We start from the raw sequence: 17,434 nt of genomic DNA, 5'->3' as shown, positions 1-17,434 counted from the left end.
TTTTGTATTTTAGGCATTATGATTTCATAGCATCTGAAGGCAGCAGGAGGGAATTTTTACCGCAAAGCGATGACTAAAAACCAAAGCGAATTGCCATGGGAGGAAATGAAGCCATCTCTAAATGCAAATCGAAATGCAACAGACAGTGCAGCTGGAGACAGACATGAGTGCTGAAACAGGTCTGAGTTACAGGAGAAATATAGAGAATCAGGCCCAATGCCCTAAACCGGACCCATGACCTATTAGCTGGTAGCTTTGAGACGTTAGCATAGTGTTAGCATACAGACGTTAGCACAGTGTTAGCATTACAGACGTTAGCACAGTTCCCGTTGATTTGGTTCAGATGATGTCAACTCATTAGGCCACTGTGTGCTTGTGCTAATGTGATGCCGAATGAATAAGAAGAGAAATAGTTAATATAAAGACAACTAAATAAGAAGTGAAACGTCAAACTACGAGAACAGCATTTTTGTCATGAAGAAAAAAATGCAAGAATGTATTTAGCTGATTTCAGTACTACTTACTTGCATGTTATAACAACACGGAAACAGGAGATCAAACATCCAGTTATGCTCAATTTCACAAAAAAGGAGAATGCCCCAAAAATGTCATAAACTTATAAATTGTCTACATTAAAATGTACTTTCATTAAAATGCATAAAATATATACATTAATGCAAAAAAAGAACGTATGACCTTGGTAGTACTGGGATTTACTGGTTTAATTAAACTTTTTAAAGTCATATATATATATATATACACATACATACACAGACACACACAAACATCTCCCACCTGCTAATCCCAGTCAGGGTCATGAGTCTGTTTTCACTTTCATAAATCCCATGACCTTTACTCAGTTACTGCATGTTTTAGGAAAAGTTTTATCTAAGCTTAGAAATATTAATGGAGACATAATGCGCCGTTAATTACTGCAAATGGGGTCCAATCAGTGAGAAGCTGCGGCTCTCCACATGCGACAGCGCAGTGATACCTCTGCAGCCGGTCAGCTGAGGCACCGTTCTCCTGTCGCGTCCCGACCCGCTTTAACTTCTGCAGCCTCTTCTCCCGCTCGCGACATCGAGGGATCCCGCCGATGTGACACCGTACGTGAACGCCGGTTGACTTTGCCACGAGCGCTTAATCCTCCCTCCCCCGCCCTCTGACCCCTTGCCCCCACGCCGCTTAACACGGCGAGTGTGATCCTACCCTCCCCACTACACACTGCCCCCAAGCCCATCCCAGCTCGCAATCCCCCGTCAGTGACACCTCAGACACAGTCTCAGTCGGGCCCTCAGCTGTATCCTTGGCAAACAAAAGAGCCCAATTCATCGGCTTGCGCCGCCCGTGTAAGTAACATACACCATTAGCTGCTGAACATATGACATTAGCACGGTGCCCGCCCTGTCCCCCACCAAGCCAACATCCACACACATTTTATATTTCCTCTAAGCATTAAGTGACAGAGACAGAGAAAGAAAGAGAAAGAGAGAGAGATTGAGATGTATGGAGAAGGAGACGTTTGTAAAAAGCTTAAAAAAAAAAGTTAGAAGTGACCCCTCCCACTCTTGGGATAAACACTCACCCCGATTTGTGAGCAAACGGCTACAGTTCACGCACATGCAGGATCCAGAGTCAAACAAGCTGTCCCAGAAGCTGTAAGCTAATTCACTAATCCACTGCCAATAGGCTTTTGGAGAGAGAGAGAGAGAGAGAGAGAGAGGGAGAGAGCGAGAGAGAGAGAGAGACGGGGGAGGGAGGGTAAGTGGAATCTCTCTCTCGCTGAGCCCGATGTCACTGCGAGCAGAGCGCAGCTGCCCAGGAAAGCCACAGTTCACGGGGAGGTCTGAGAGTCAGGAAGGAAGCCGGAGAAACAGGGACTTCTTCACCGCTCCTTCTCATGACCGGAAGGAGGGCCAGTCGTGGGGGGCGGGGGCTATTTTTTGACAGTGGAGACTGTAAGAGAGAGAAAGGTTCAGACGGAAACAGACGAGGGTCCAGATTCTCCTGGGAGGGAAAGCTCATCACGGCCGACGTCTAATGTGACGACTGGGAGGGGCTTTAGCTAGGAAAACAGGGACGACAGCGAGACCACAGCCACCTGGCATGGGGGGGGGGGGGGGGGGGGTGTATATATGTAGCCTCCGTATCATCCTCTTCTGGCTACCCCCAGAATATTTCCTTTTATTCGTGGTTACACACCGGGGTCATGAGAAAGGTCCCCTTAATATAGTGGGTGATATGGCTCCTAAAGACAGGCTTACAAAGTGATAACGAACACCTAAGAAAAAAAACAGCAAACAAACAACCAAAATTAAAAACCGCACGCAAACTCGCAAAGAGAAACTTATTTCAGTCGTCCCCCTGGTTTCATTTCTTCTTTCTTTTGTCAGGATCTATTTGAGTTGAGCTTCACCTTGTACCTGGCCGCATGAGGGACTGGGAGGCGGGGTGAGGGACTGGGAGGCGGGGTGAGGGACTGGGAGGCGGGGTCACAGGCGGACGCTATCCTCATGGCAGAACAGACATCGCCGGGCACTTTTAACAATTATTATTTGATTTGAGTTTGACCACCCCCGCCCCCCCCCCCACCCGCCCACCCCCAACCTCATCCGCAACCTCCAGGAATCAAAAGATGATTGATTACAGGATTTAGGATGTTTTTTTCCCCTGATTCAGCCCTGGTTGCTACCGAACACCTCCTCACACACATCTGCAACACATTTAGTAATAACACACGCCTGAAAAAAAAGCATTTTCCTCTATCCTCATAGGAAATGTGGTTATAAGGATTTAAAATAACATATTACACAGCAGTAAGTAAACCTTTTAGAAGGTGTACGATACATTAAATAAACCCTCACTCCTTTTAAATAAACTCCCATTTCCGTGAAGAAAAGCAGCAATAACAGTTTCCAAACAATCTGAACGGGAGCGTAGATTCAAAGCACAGTTTCACATCTGCATTTTGCCCACTAATGCTATTTTTTTTTTTTACTTGTGTCTGTTTGCAGGTGTCATTGAAACGTTTTTTTTTTTTGTTTTCATTGCGCGTTATTTATTTTGTTGTGCGGTGCAGCACGGTATTTTGAGGACAGCGGGAATCCCGCAGAAAGTTCCCGAATCCCAGTCGTGCTGGGAAGCGTCCCCAGACCCCAGTGCGAGCGAATGTCAATAAGGCCCTTTTCTCTTAGCATGACGATCCATTACGCTGTCAGCCACAGCAAGGTGCTGACATTACATAAGATACATCACGAGGCATGAGATTTGCACACACGCAAACAAAACGCATCCCAAGGCCCTTTCGCCTTGTATTCCAAAGGCGCGAACAGACAACAGAGCTGGCAGTCGTGCAGCGAGCGCTCCCTCTGCTTTTGGCAACGCTACATTCAGTTTTGACACTTTGACGTTAATTTTTCAACCTTTTCGCATTCAATGCTATTGGGTTGACTGGACTCTATAGCAGGACCCCCCCCCCCACTCCCCCCAGGCCTGTGTGGCCCCCCAGCGACTGGCAGCTGAACAGAATGGCAGGAAGTATGCGTGGGGGGGGGGCACTCGCGGAAGGACATGACATCAGATACCACAGACAATAAGGTGTAAAGGTGTTTCCTTCCCTAAACTGTTCCAGAAACTGCAAAAACGGGAACCAAAACTCCCCCACTTCCCCCCCCACCCCCGGGTAAGGCTCCCCAAGTCCTGGGCTCCTGCCACGGGCTACTGACTAGCAAACCGTTGTCTTGCGATAAAAAACAATTTGGATGGGGGGGGGGGGGGTGCAGGCAAACTGGCAAACTGGGCTGGCGTGGGGTGGAGAGGGGTATCGTTCACAGACTATCCCTCGGTATTTTTAAACATGCATCCGCCTCTCTCACCCCCCCGGGTAAGGATTTCTCGGAGCGCCTATCCCATTTTGCCAGCTTGAGACCGTCGCTCCGGAGATTAAAACAAAAAAAAAAAAAAAAAAAAGAAACGTGTTCACCACGCCGACCGATTCTAATACGGCCATGACGCAACGGATGTGAAATCGCGGCATGAGGGACACACAGGCCCCGGTTGCCGAGAGACATTTATGGCGCGGAACATTTGAACATTCCGGATTACAGGCGTCGGTGATGGGCTCCACCTTCCTCCGCGATGAGCCTACCTTCGCTTAAAACGAGCATCGTACACTGAGCGGACGTGTGAAATCATAGAGCGAACGCACCAACACACGGCTCGTAAAATTCTGTGAATAGCTCTTTTGAGGGGCTGTGGCAGATTAAAGGAATTACGGCTGGGGGGGGGGGGATACCATATTTAGTCTTGCATTACAGGGAACTCTTTCACAGGCAAAACTACACTGTCTTTCCTCAACTCCTTCCGCAATCAACTGTGAACTAGTTAACCCGCTACGAATGAGATCCCAGCCTGACATGTTCTTCTGGCTGGGTCTTCACTGCTCTGATGAGCAGATAGAGGCCCTCTGCTCTAACACGCTTTTTTTCCCTGTTGTTGTTTTGGGTTTTTTTTCGCTCCTTGTTCCCAATGGCTTAGTCATCTCTTTTTTTTCCCTCCACATTCCAATCTAACCCCCTCTCCGAAACTTTGATCTATGCCGTACACCCAAAGGATATTTTCTCACGTTTTATTGTAATCCTATTTGGGCAACGATATGGTGCATCAGAGAAGTATTTTCATACTGATATTGAAAGCTTCTGGTTTTTTGTTTACTTTTTAGAAAGGTTTGGCATTGCAGCACATTATGAGATAAAGATTATCTTATTCAGAAATGTTTTTTGTTTTTTATTAACATTAAATTTCAAATCACAGGATAACCCTGATGAATGAATACTACATGCTAAAGAATATACATGTAAAATCTGGGAAACATGGCCCATTTTCTCCCATTCTTTGTGATTACTTTTTTATTATTGAAGCTCTGGGGTATATTCTATCTAGTTGCAGGCAGCTGGAGCCTTGAGAGCTTGGGCAACTGGGAAACTGCATTAATCAGAGCCGGAATGGGGACAGGTACGATTCCCCACCCATTTTATACTCTCCATCTCGGAATTTCCCAAGGACAAAAGGAGATCATTCGCCCTGTCAAAGCACACCGCCCCCACCTCCCTGAACCCTGGCAGCCTTCAGAGGAAGTGCTCAGTCCCGCGAGGTGGGAGAAGCCAATCACAGAACCCCCAACCTCCCCCCCACCCGCGATGTCCGGACACCAAGCGGCTCCGACCTTCACGCTGCCTGCCCAGGTCTGAGCATGGACCAGTGCTGCACAAACCCGCCCCCCCGCCGCCAGCCCAGCCCAGCCCAGCCCAGCCCAGCCCGGTCCGGTCCGGTCTGCTCGTGGATGCTTAAGAAGGCTTAAAGACAGAAGTGCCACGGTGCCAGTAGGCACAGTGACCTGGGTGGGTGCCCAGGCTGCACACCCGTTTGTGGGGGGGGGGGGGGCATAGGGAAGAGAAACGAAGAAGAATAAATACATAGAGATGACCCACATGCCCTGGTGACTCATTAACGTCTGGTGTCTTTCCGTGGAATTCGTGAGGCTCACACCAAGTGACGGGGTGGAGTCGGAGGGGGGTGGGTGGCTCACACTGGGCTCCTGCTAATCAGTCACAGCTCTCCTCTGCAGGCCCCCGCAGGCTGGAAGGCAGGCCTCACCTCCTATGACCCCCCTCCCTCTAGAGAGACGTTCAGTACGTGTATGCCAGCGACGAGGGAGTTGCCCCCCCAGCTTCTAGTTAGGCTTTTCCACATGGCAGGCATTCCTCGAGCGGCCGGGACCGTCACAGCTCGCTGCCAGGCCATCGTCACCACTAGGCCGGATGTAACATGAACGCAAAATTCTGCCCCCCCGGCCCCGCTCCCTTCCTGCCATTCAGCACTCAGTAAATGTGCTCTCGCTCCACACAATACCTTCCCCCCCCTCCCCAAAAAACAGCAGCACAATGGCGCCGCTACTGTATCCATATTCCCCCCCCCCCCCATGTCGTCGCAAAGCACGAAGCAGGTCGGAGTGAAAGGTGACATCGCCGGCCACGCCCCCGGGATGTTTCTGGGGTCCGCCCAAAAAAAGCTTGGTTTTTGTTTGCATATTGTTTTTTGGAGGGGGGGGGGGATGTCGATGATGCCTTGACCCTAAACACCAAACAGAACGGCCGGGTAAATCTCCTGATTACTTCATCTCACTTTGCCAGTGTCCTAATCAGCCTAATTAAAGCCTTCTCTCTCCTCTAAATCTCTGATGACAATTTGTTTCGTCCTATCCTGCAGCAGCCCCGCGAAGAAAAAAAAAAAAAGAAAGAAAATTAAATCTGATCTTCTGACAGCAATTATTAAATGTTCCCTACTGACCACATTTAAGCCCAAGGCTTGTGGGCCTCACAAATTCAGCCCGTGCCAAGCTGCTCCCGTCTCTATCCTCCCTTGGCACAGAGTGCTGCCATATATTTGCCATTATTGTTTATTGGAAATGAAGTGATACAATTTGGAACGTAATATCTGTTCCCAGCTTGTGGAACGCCTGTAATAGCCCCTCACAGGGGACAGACAAAGATTAAAAGAGGAAGTCTGATCGCTCTGACTGAGTGCAATCCATCATCGCTTTGACGAGGTGTTGAGCGCACACAACTCGATTTGCTGATTTATTTATTTTTTCCATGCCAGATCTCCATGGTTTTCTGAGCTTGCAACCGTCGCTGACATTTCCCTGGTTTTTGTTTACTGAAGGAATCGCCTTCCTATTTTATCACTCTCAAAAATGCTGCCTTATTTTTTTTTCCCTTTTAAAAATTTTCCTAATATGTTTTTTTTTTTTTTGCATATATATTATTATAACGCTGCTTCTGTTTATTTAAAAAAAAGTTCAGAATCTTGGGGCATAAAAAATTCTCTGGAGCACAACAAAATGAGTTGAACGTTACAGGCCACGCTTCGTTTCGAAATCGCCGGCGCTCCCTCGTGCTCGTGAGCACATTCCTCGGGGGTGTTACACACAGGTGCTTAAAAAGATCTAGACGGCCAATCAGGGATCCTGAATTTGGGTCAGCTGCTTTCATACGGCTGTTGATATCCTACTGGATTACTGGGAATCGGGAGAGCTATCGCTTCACTCCTGCTCCGACGGCTCTGGGCTGCGGGAATCCAAAGACATTAACCCCAGAAGCCCCCTGGATTACGGTGGCAGGGTGGATCGCTTTACCAGAAGCCAACCCCAGCCCCCCTCCCCCCCCCCCCCCACATCTGAGACCACACATCAACAGAATGGCTTTGAAAGTGCAAACCCAAAAATAGGCGTCACAAACTATTTGCTAGCAAATATAATGGCGACCATGCTTCCACTCCTGGTGTTTTGAGGCTTATTTTTACATCCAGTTCCTTAGCTGAGACCTTAACATTACCCATTTACACGGCTGTAAATTTCACCCACGGAACACGTCTCATACGTGGTTTGGGTGTCCGGTGGCCAGAGAGACAGACCCTTAAGGACCCTGTGTCCTTATCCACTACACCGTAGGCAAACAGACGGCTAGAAGAGAAGTTTTCTTTCTGCTATTTATTATGTTATTTAGCCGTTACCTTACGTAACGCCGTCACAATGCACCATCCGCGGGAATCCAGGGACCTTCATCGCACTACACAGAGGTCTACACAGAGGTCTACACAGAGGTCTACACAGGGATCCCTGTGTACGGCCCTCAGCCATGCTGCGAAAAAACGTCACTTTGGGGAAAAGTGACGTTACGTAAGTCTGTTGTACACCAGGATGAGCTGCACACCGTGAAAACACAGCGAGGGGCATTTCTGCGAAGGTTGCAGGCCGGGCACATGCCAACTTCTGAGAGGCGAAGCCTGCAGAAAGTAAAATAAGAAGCAGAGGAGACGAAACTACGTCTGCTGCGGCAAGACTGTCCTTCATTCATTTTTCTTGTTTTTGTGGTCCAGGGGGACAGAGAGTAACCCAGATTAGGTGCCAGAGAGGGCCCAGCGGAAAGGGGAATGGGTCCGATCCCTCCCAGCCGGCGACGGAAACGTCGACGTCCCCGTCACATGGGCCGTGGTGAGGAGGAGGAGGAGGAGGAGGTCCACCCGTGTGGGCGGAGTCAGAGGGAATGACGAGAGGAGCAGTGACGGATTTCTGAAATGAGGAGGCATCGCCTCATCCGCTAATGGGACCAGAGACTCGAGCCCTTCAGGGCAGGGGGGCAGTGACACCCCCCCACCAGCTTCCATGTGAAGGTAGCGGCTGGCCAGCGTGCGGGGGTGTGTGTGTGTGGGGGGGTCGATCTGTGGGCGGCACCCAGGATATCGTCGGCGGGCAGGCGGGGCCATCAGAACTGGCGCTGGCGGATTTGTCACAAGACGCGGCCAATTATCAGATGTTAAATGGGACAAGGGGGGCAGGGCAGACAGCAGGGGAGGGGGATGGGACAGACGCGGCGGGGGGCTTCCAGGAAGATAGCATATGATTAAAGACCCTGCATAGCTGCAGGAAATCAAAACTGGGGGGGGGGGAGGTTCCAAAGGGGCCGTGGGACAAAAAAGCAAACAAAAAAAAATGAAACATTACAAACTTGCTCTAAGAAAAAGCACAGTTAGACAAAATCACCCACACCACTGACGGTGTCATGTACATGCAACGAGAGCGTACAAAGATGGCCGCCCTTCCGGAAGAGCTTCGGCTGGCTAACGTGCTGCTTTGAGAAGCTCCTCCTTTCAGACTCGTCTCTACGAAGTGTGCATCCCTCCCTCTGCTCCTCAGGGATCCCACCTAACATCAGCCGCTACGTCCTGCTCCCCCAAACCGGCCTTCTGATAAAAACGATCCGCAGGAACAGTCCCCTCTCGCGTTTGTCTCTCGGCTACCCCTCTGTCGTTATGCCCCCACTCCTCAAAGCAATGTCAGCCACCACACAGGCACCGTTTCCGAAGCGAGAAGACCTTCCCAGCTCTCGGCCGTCAGCTGTCGCAGGCAAAACTCACGCGGCTAACGCTCGCCTGGGCTCGTCTTCGAATCGGCTCTCGATAAACACCACCCTTCTCTCTACAACTCTTCCTTGATCTCAGCGCCTTGCTACATGCACACAGAACACATGCTTTCATCTGTACATCACTGATATGGCTATAGTGCTTTTTTTCATGTTACTATAGCCGAGTGATGATGGCGATGAATAACAGGAACAGAACAAATTCCCAGATCTAATAAAAATTCCTAGCATCAGAAGGTAGCAAACCTTAATCAATTGTTTTTCATACTCCAAGAAGCTTCTTGTCAACATTTGAGAGGTTCAATCCTACTCTGGTCTCTCAGCGACGGCACTCAGTCACTCATTACTGGCCAGACTTAAAGTTTTTTCATTTGCTCAACCTTTACATCTTCTGAACCCCCAAAGGCCAGATTTTAATCATATTTTTTCTCTCATTTTAACCGATCCTGTCTTGTGTTTAACTTTCCCCGTCACTTCACTTAAGACTCCCCCCAAGTCCGGGTCACTGCTACCCCTGTTTTGTGCCCCCCCCCCCCCATCCTGCCGACTTCCTCACACAGCCTGTTAATTCTGCTGCCAAATAAACATCTAATTACACATGTAATTAACCAATGCGGCTCGCTAGCATCAGAGCATAATCCCCGTTATTGTTGCCTCCGTTTCTATTCCTATTAGTCTCCGAAACTGAAAAGCAGACAGCGAAACAGGGGGGGAAAAATAGGATTTGAAAATTTACTTCCCACGGAAAGATGCCGGCTTTTTTTCTCCCCTTCATTCTGCTTATCCTGTTTTTCTGATGGTCTCAGAACTAGGTCATCAACATGCTACATGGCACAGTACAAAATATATATATGTGTACATGTGTATATATCTATAAATATAGAAAAGGAACATTTGTTACTAAAAATTTTTTTTAAAAAAGCCTTACAAATGGACAGGCTTATCCAATTAAGCCTGCGTAAGCACATTAATGGCGCTCCATGAAACAGTCGTGAGGAGAAAAGCGCCCAAACCATTCGGCATTTCCAAAGTGGCTCCTATCTCCTCTCCGGAAGGTTCTCTGGCTTCGCCTCCCATTCACTTTGATAAGATGCCCTACTTATTGAGATTATGCCCCCCCCCCCATACACACACAGAGTTAGTCACACGGCACGGTAAATAAGCAAAGGGCAGGATAATTAAGGACGGGGCCAGTAAGGGAGGCGGCAAAGCGTAACTCCCGCTCGCCCGTCACGCCGCGTGGCGCCGTAGCTACGGAAACGACGCCAGACTGTCGCGGGTTCGCCGCTGCCATTTCGGCACCGCCTAAATAAATAAATGTGTGCCGCTCGTTTTACAGGATAAACTTTACCCAGGTGCTCGGAGATGCTCAGGAACCGTGTCTTCTTGGGTTCGGACCTCAGACCTGATGTGCTGTCAAATGGACCAAGACCCACAGGCAATGGTATAACAATGGGGGGGTCGAGGTCTCCACAAATTTAGCGGGAGACATGATTGTTGGAGGGGTTGTATTGGCCAATTCTGATGACTGGGGGTGTTACAACCCCCCCATAATTTAAGCCCATGCATAAGAGTTGTGTCTGATGTCGGAGGTGTGACGTGCAGAGTATGGTGTCAAACCTCTTCTTTCAGCTGCAGTTTGGTACGCAGCTGGACAGCACATTGCGCGGGGGGGGGGGGGACCTGTCCACCCGCCGGCAGGAGACGCTCGGAGGCTGACCGCTCCGAGGAGGTCAGCCTCGGCATCCGGGCCGCACCGGCTGTTTCCGTCTGCGGCAGGGACGCCGCTACAGCTGATTGGAGCCGAATTTAATATCCACGTTTCAGCCCCCCCCCCCCCCCCCCCCCCACAGAAAAGGGCATGGCAGCAAACGTGAGTCCGCATCACAGCAGACTACTTTTATTGACTGGGGGCCCCATGACTCCATATAAGGGCTCATTTCAAATGCAAGCTGGACCAAAAGGGGGTCAGAGCCAAAGCGTAGCCTAAGACTGGGGGGGGGGGGGTGCGAAACGAATCAAATACAAGCAGAAAATACCTGTAACCACTGGGGGGGCTGCGAAATGAATCAAATACAAGCAGAAAATACCTGTAACCACTGGGGGGGGCTGCGAAACGAATCAAATACAAGCAGAAAATACCTGTAACCATACTCCTGTGATGCATATACATAAAAGAGGAGGCAAACTGACGCCGAAAACAAAACTTTTTTTGGTATTTATTCATAAAAAGATATTAAGCTATAATTTGTAAAGCAGCCAGGAATCAGGCAGGGGGGCTTGAATGACGATTCATGCTTTTGAATTAAAAATAATGAGCAAAGTGACTCGGCCGATACCTGGGCTCCTGTTAATGACCCGCCCGCCCGCCTCTCCTCCACGGCCGCAAATAGCACGCGGCACCCTCCTCGCACATTGGTGTCAGTGCTCCCCAGCAAGCGATCGGCGGCGGAGGTGGTGGGGGGGAGTGGGGTGGGGGCGTGACGTGAGACGCCCCCCCCCCCCCCCCCGTCCCCGCCAGCGTGACGGCAGGTACCCACCCTGCTTCCCCGGTCTACCTCCACTATTTATAGCCGTGTAAAAAGGAACGACGGACCCGAAATAAAACAATGAACTTTTTACCCCTAACGACGACGCGAGTGGAGCGACAGAAGCGCCCCCCTCATCCCCCGCCACTCCCCACCAGCTCACGCGCACACAGAATGCGCAGGCCGGACACGGCCCCCGTCTCATGGCCGGACTATTTCTGTCCGAGGCCCATTTAGGAAGTGATGGACGAAGGCCAAGGCTTCTCTGTGAAGGCCCAACTGGCTTGGAAGGCTCCGGGGCCTTGCTGAAAATTTGGACAAGGTCGTTTTTTCCTCCCCCTCCTCCCCGCCCCCCCCCCCGCAACGTGTCTGTGACTCCCAGTAAAAGAATTCGTCTCCTGAAGCGCTAAACCACATCTGCTCTTTGCCTAGAAAGCCTTGAAGTGTAATGTGGATCTGAGGTTTCAAATATAGTGCAGCGGCCATCATTAATTATACATGCGTTACCGTGCTGCAAATTTCCTCTTTCGTCTCTCTCTTGCTCGCTCTCTCTCTCTCACTCTCTCTCTCTCTTTCTCTACAGACTGGGCATCTATAAAGTATGAGGAAAATGAGCGACATCACAGGAACCAATATGTAGGAGCCACTGTGGAAGGCATCTACAAAGAGTAAAACTTATAAGCTCTCCTGTTCTACATAAAGTACTTCTATACTCTTTCATTCTATAGGTTCCATACTAATTCTATACTACGTTTAAACTATTCTTTTGAGTATTTAGAAACATACATAACTAAGGAAAAGTTAAACGAAACAAATCAATTCTCACGTGTAAAGAGCATCAAAAATCATCCATTCATCGCCTGACTACCCACTACAGGGTCACGGGGGGACCTGGGCCAGGGAACTCCCCAGACAGAGCGCCAGTCTGTCACAGGGCACACGCAGAAAATAAGACACATGCTGTATTAACATATATCTCAATGTGCATATTTATTTAATGACATTTCCATTAGTTTCAGCCAATTGTTGTTTCTTTTGACAAAACCAGCACCTAGACCTGCAATTACACCTCAACACTGACATTCTGAAAAGCTGAAGTTTCTGCCATATCGTGTCCCATATCGTATACTTTTGTATGAAAATGATAAAATGTATAGTTTTGCCTGTGGCAGACTCCAGCTGCGGCAGTGCCAGATAGACCCCAGGAAGTCGCGGCGGGGGGGCCGGCAGCCCTGGTGACCGGCGGCCCGGCCTGACGAACGAGCCGGCTGGCGTCCTGCGGCGGGCAGATAAAGCCAGCGCCATCACTCTCGCAGGAGGCCGTGAGAACATCCACGACGGCACGCCCTGACATCTTCCTTTCACGAGCTGGACCGTGCTGGTGACAGCAGAGCATATTGCCTACATCTGCTGGGAACAGGGCGAATAGCGGGGGAGGGGCGGTGGAGGGGCGGGGGACGCCCTACACTTATGTCCTTTTGGCAATCGCTGTGTAAATGGGGCCTTAATATTATCCCTAACTTTATTCGTAACCTTGTTCTGGTTCTCCAGCGGCGATAACATTTGCGCAAATCCATTTTTTTGTTTGCCGGGTTGAAGCCAAGAACTCAAAGAAAATCAGAGGAGATGTACCCGGCTTTCACTGACGAAATAAAGATGGCCGTGTAAAACCCCAAAACAAAAGAAACGGCAATCGCCGTTTCGGTGTTAAGTAACGATTTTGGGAGGCAGACAGATAACACGACACCGAATGCCTCTTTTAGGCCCCTTACCAAATTAACAGTGCGACTCAAAACACTTACACCCTCCATCGTGAAGCCAAATGCAGAATCTGGCCTGCTAAAAATACCCTCTTTAAGTACACATTTTGGGGAAACGTATTAGATTATCACTACAAGAGCATAAAGAGCCCTTCACTATGTCCCATGCACCGGATGATGCTATAGGGTGAATCGACCATTTTATTTTTTTGCTTTGGTGACAAAGATAAATTACATTTGCTGGAAAATATTTGGGTTCTGGGCAATGTCCAAAGGTGCCAAAGAAAGTGCCCCACCATGAAGTGACCCTGGGCCCCCCCTCCCGCCACGCCGGGGCAGCACAGCCGGCCCAGTGTTCGGCGTCACAGGCCGCGAGGCGTTCCAGCCCGACGTTTACGGAGAGGTGAGGACAGGAGGAAAGACGCACAAGGTGTCAAAGGCATTCTGCTCTCTTCTCGTACCACACATGAGCGGTCCACTAGATCCTTCCAGCTTTTAAATCTTGTTTTTTTTACAGATGCTGGAGTGTTATTTACTTTTGGTTTTGTGTATCTTTGCTTCATCAGCATTAAAGTATTTATTTAAAAAAAAAACATGGGACTGTAGCGTAAATTACTAAATTCTGGTCTTCCACGACAAAATGCAGGCGAGGAAATAGGGTAAAGTCTGGAAAAATAACAATGAAAGCAAAATACAATTACTTTGAGCGTAAGGATGTTTAAATTTTTGTGGTCTCGCAAATATTTCTTTTCTACATTTTACCTGTAATGATTGCTTCTGGTCATCTCATGAGATTTCTCAGATGTGACCAAATATGGTTATATTCAAGTGGTCAGCTTATCCCGTGAGTCGGTCACTGCACACGTCACACCCGGTCACTGCACACGTCACACCCGGTCTCTGCACACGTCACACCCGGTCTCTGCACACGTCACACCCGGTCACTGTCATGTCCATTGGAAAAGAAAAAAAAAGTATGTACAAGGTTGTAAGTGCATTGGCTGAATTGCAATCCCAAGAAATGTCTTAGGTGCCTCGAGCGAAAGCGGGAAGGAGCGTGTGCCATTCATTGACTCAGACCCTCTTCTGGATGTCACCAGTGTCACCTGATGTAGTGGCAGTGGGACTGACCAATGTTTGAAGTCCTCAGAGATCTCGTACATGCAAGGACCTGTAACTGTCAACTTTGCCTTAAGCCTAAATCTGAGGTTTGGGGTGGGAGGGGCAGTAATCTAACTCACAAAATTGAGCTCCATTCCACCCCGACAGATCACTACATAGCCTGTCTGCCTGGCCTCTCTCTGTGGGATCCCTAACCCTGGCTTCTAAACTACGCTTGCCAGACGGCGGTATCTTTCACGACATCATATCCTCTTTCCCTTCCAAGAAAGAAAGAAGAAAGAGGGAAAAAAAAAAAGAACGAAACAACGTAATCGCACAGAGACACTCACAAATACACACATACCGAGAGCACCAAATTATATGCAAATATATTGAAATATGTTTTTACAATTACAATCAAACATCAAAGCCTGATATATTCCACTGCGATGTGAAATACCCGGGTGATTACGTCTGCCGCATTCTCCTCCAGTTACAGCAGAAATAACAACTTATTGAACGTCACCGTTAATTACTAGATAGAGACAGCCAGGGTGCTGCGCTAAGTTGCATATTAATATGAATGTACTTGTGTATATTTACCATTGAAAAACAACAAAGGCTCTGGAGCGAAGACTTCTCTTTTGAAAAGCAGACAATGAAGATGGTGACGTTCAGACTGTAAATCTCCTCTTGTTGATCCCTTGCAGGTCATGTAAACACGGATGGTTATTATCCAATGTATTGAATACAAATCACCACACTTTGTGAGTTAGATGACCTGCTATGTAAGCATTTCCTATTACTGGGGTAAAATGTCCCAATAATAATTTGATACCTACTTTCAGCAATTTATAGATAACACCCATATATAAAACAATAGCTGTACTGCATGAAATAATTGTTAAAATATAGCCAACTTGAATATCTTGGGCTGTATGATTAAAAGTAATCATAGCTAAAATAAAAAGTTATAATAATTCAGGACTTGGTATAAAACCATACTAAACTACAAAACTGACATTAAGTTCTGGTATGTAAAAACAGTTTGCATAAAATACATGACAATTGATAACGTGACACATATAGTGAGTCTCGTGGACAGATGTCTGACTGCAAGTACTTTGTTTGCGAGCTGAAGCAACCTTGTAATGAAACCCATAGAGTTAGATCAGCCCCGAAGGAGTCTGCTAGCTTATTTCAAACTTAACTGCCACAGGGCCCATCAAGTCCATAAGCATCCAATTCGTGCTTTTCATTTTCTGCCTGTCTCCCTGGTCTTGCAATTCCAGCATGCAAAAATACGAGTATTTTTATGATCTGTAACCTCAGTATCCTAATAGGAATTTAACAGACATTAGCAGTCAACTGGGCCTGCATCTGAAGAGATATTGAAACAGGTGGCACAGAAATTCTTTTGGAGTGCTGGATATGTACTCTTGATATAATTTGAGATCTTGGAATGATAGGGTTCAAAATCTGTCAATATAAAAATCTATCTATTGTCAGCAAGACCAATTTGAATCCATGAAACGGGATCAGCAAATATGCCCTAAAGCAGGGCAGAGGCCATAAATGAAGGGATGAACCTGGACACCATAAAAGAGCTTTCAGAGGAGGTGAGCCTGGTGTCAGTGACACTTGACGCAGAACGAGCAGCAAGCCGCGCCTGTCCCGCTTTATAAATATCACCTGGATGTCACGCCATGCCCCGACAACATGTCCCATCACGGTGACACGTGGGACCACCTTAATCCCGTCTTTGTGAGGCAAATGAGACACGGTTGTCGCTTGTCGGGTTTTGTGAATCGCAAGGGCGAAATCCGCCGTGATTTACCCAAGGCGACAGGTCTCGGGGAGAGACGGAAAGTTTTAACGTGACTCCGGGATTAGGGCGTTTCGGGCACAGAGGAGCCCACTGTGTGTTTAATTTACATCTAAACAGATTAATGTGCAGTAAGTCTTATAGGGTCGACAGTCAATACGGTACTAAACCCTGTCTATTTTGAGCGCGATCGCTGGTTATTAAGCAAAGCAATAGTGTTAAAACGCAGATAAAAGCGCCTACCTTCCTGTCGTGTTCTTGCAATAGTGTACAGGCTGATAACGACATAGGCTAATAATAACCATCCAAGGATTTAGCAGGAAATCTTAAATATTGATCCGATTTAAACCAAAGTCACGAAACTTTTAAAACTGCATTTTTGAATATGAATATGAATATGTTATTATAACTATTTGTAATGACTCATATAGGCCCACGTGATTTTAGAGGGTGAGATTTTATATCCTGTTATATCAGATATTCACAGTGAAATTGCCGTTTGGATAAGCAGTTCATGAAAGTGTGAAAATAAAACAAAAGATGGGATCGCCTTTGTTTCGCACGGAGTGACTCCGCGGCGGAGCTCAACTTCTCCAGACCTGAAAGCCCATAAATGGTCTCATTTTCTCTCGTCTGCTTTCCGTAATAAAACCTTAATGTTGTCGTAATCTTACATTAGAAAAATCAATGGAGCAATCTTTCACGCCCCCCCTATTCCCCCATAAAATGACTCAACTGTTTAATGAAACTGCTTTCATTTAAAAACAGATCTCACACGGACCAGAACAGCACTAGATCCAGTGTAAACGTAATAAAGCAAAAAAACCTCACTTGGTTGTTTTTTCAGCTTCTACCCAAGGCTATACAGCAGGACGAACTCCATATACTGTAAGTTATCTACAACTCGTAAATTGTCAGATATTGGTTCACAGGTGCTCATACTCCGCCAAACCTCCGGGGATTGTGCTTATTATCCTCCATACAAACATCTTTATTCTGCAACCACAATGCATACTGCCAGCAACGACATAGCTAGTGACATTTCTCCCTGGAAGTGCTGGTCAGAAAAAGTCAAATTTAAAGCGAGTAGGAAAACAGACTGACTTCAGTTCTTGCAATTGCCGTCATTAAATATGCCATCAGGTCCTGCCGGCTCAGGCTGCAAAGCCGGTATTTGCCAGGGTAATTCTCCATAGACTTACAGTGAAATATTGGCCGCACGCCATGGCTGCTTGGCGT

General features: G+C 47.9%; 1 protein-coding gene across 9 annotated transcripts in view; it reads right to left on the bottom strand.

The window, feature by feature from the left end:
- Positions 1 to 17,434, bottom strand: part of LOC111859941 (myocyte-specific enhancer factor 2C-like) — a 62,778-nt gene that overhangs the window by 36,668 nt on the left and 8,676 nt on the right. The window contains exon 1 of one of the 9 annotated variants that reach the window (XM_072714121.1): positions 1,586 to 1,955. The exons of 7 other annotated variants lie outside the window; for them this stretch is intronic. The gene's annotated coding sequence lies outside the window, so the exon portion shown is untranslated. Of the gene's footprint in view, positions 1 to 994; positions 1,152 to 1,585; positions 1,956 to 17,434 lie in introns of those variants that run through there. One more of the 9 variants, XM_072714123.1, reaches the window with a different exon arrangement.

Source organism: Paramormyrops kingsleyae, chromosome 7 (genome assembly GCF_048594095.1).
Source record: "Paramormyrops kingsleyae isolate MSU_618 chromosome 7, PKINGS_0.4, whole genome shotgun sequence".
In the NCBI taxonomy this organism is placed as follows: Eukaryota; Metazoa; Chordata; class Actinopteri; order Osteoglossiformes; family Mormyridae; genus Paramormyrops; species Paramormyrops kingsleyae.
The sequence above is the reverse complement of the archived record's forward strand: the minus strand, read 5'-3'. Positions and strand labels throughout refer to the sequence as shown.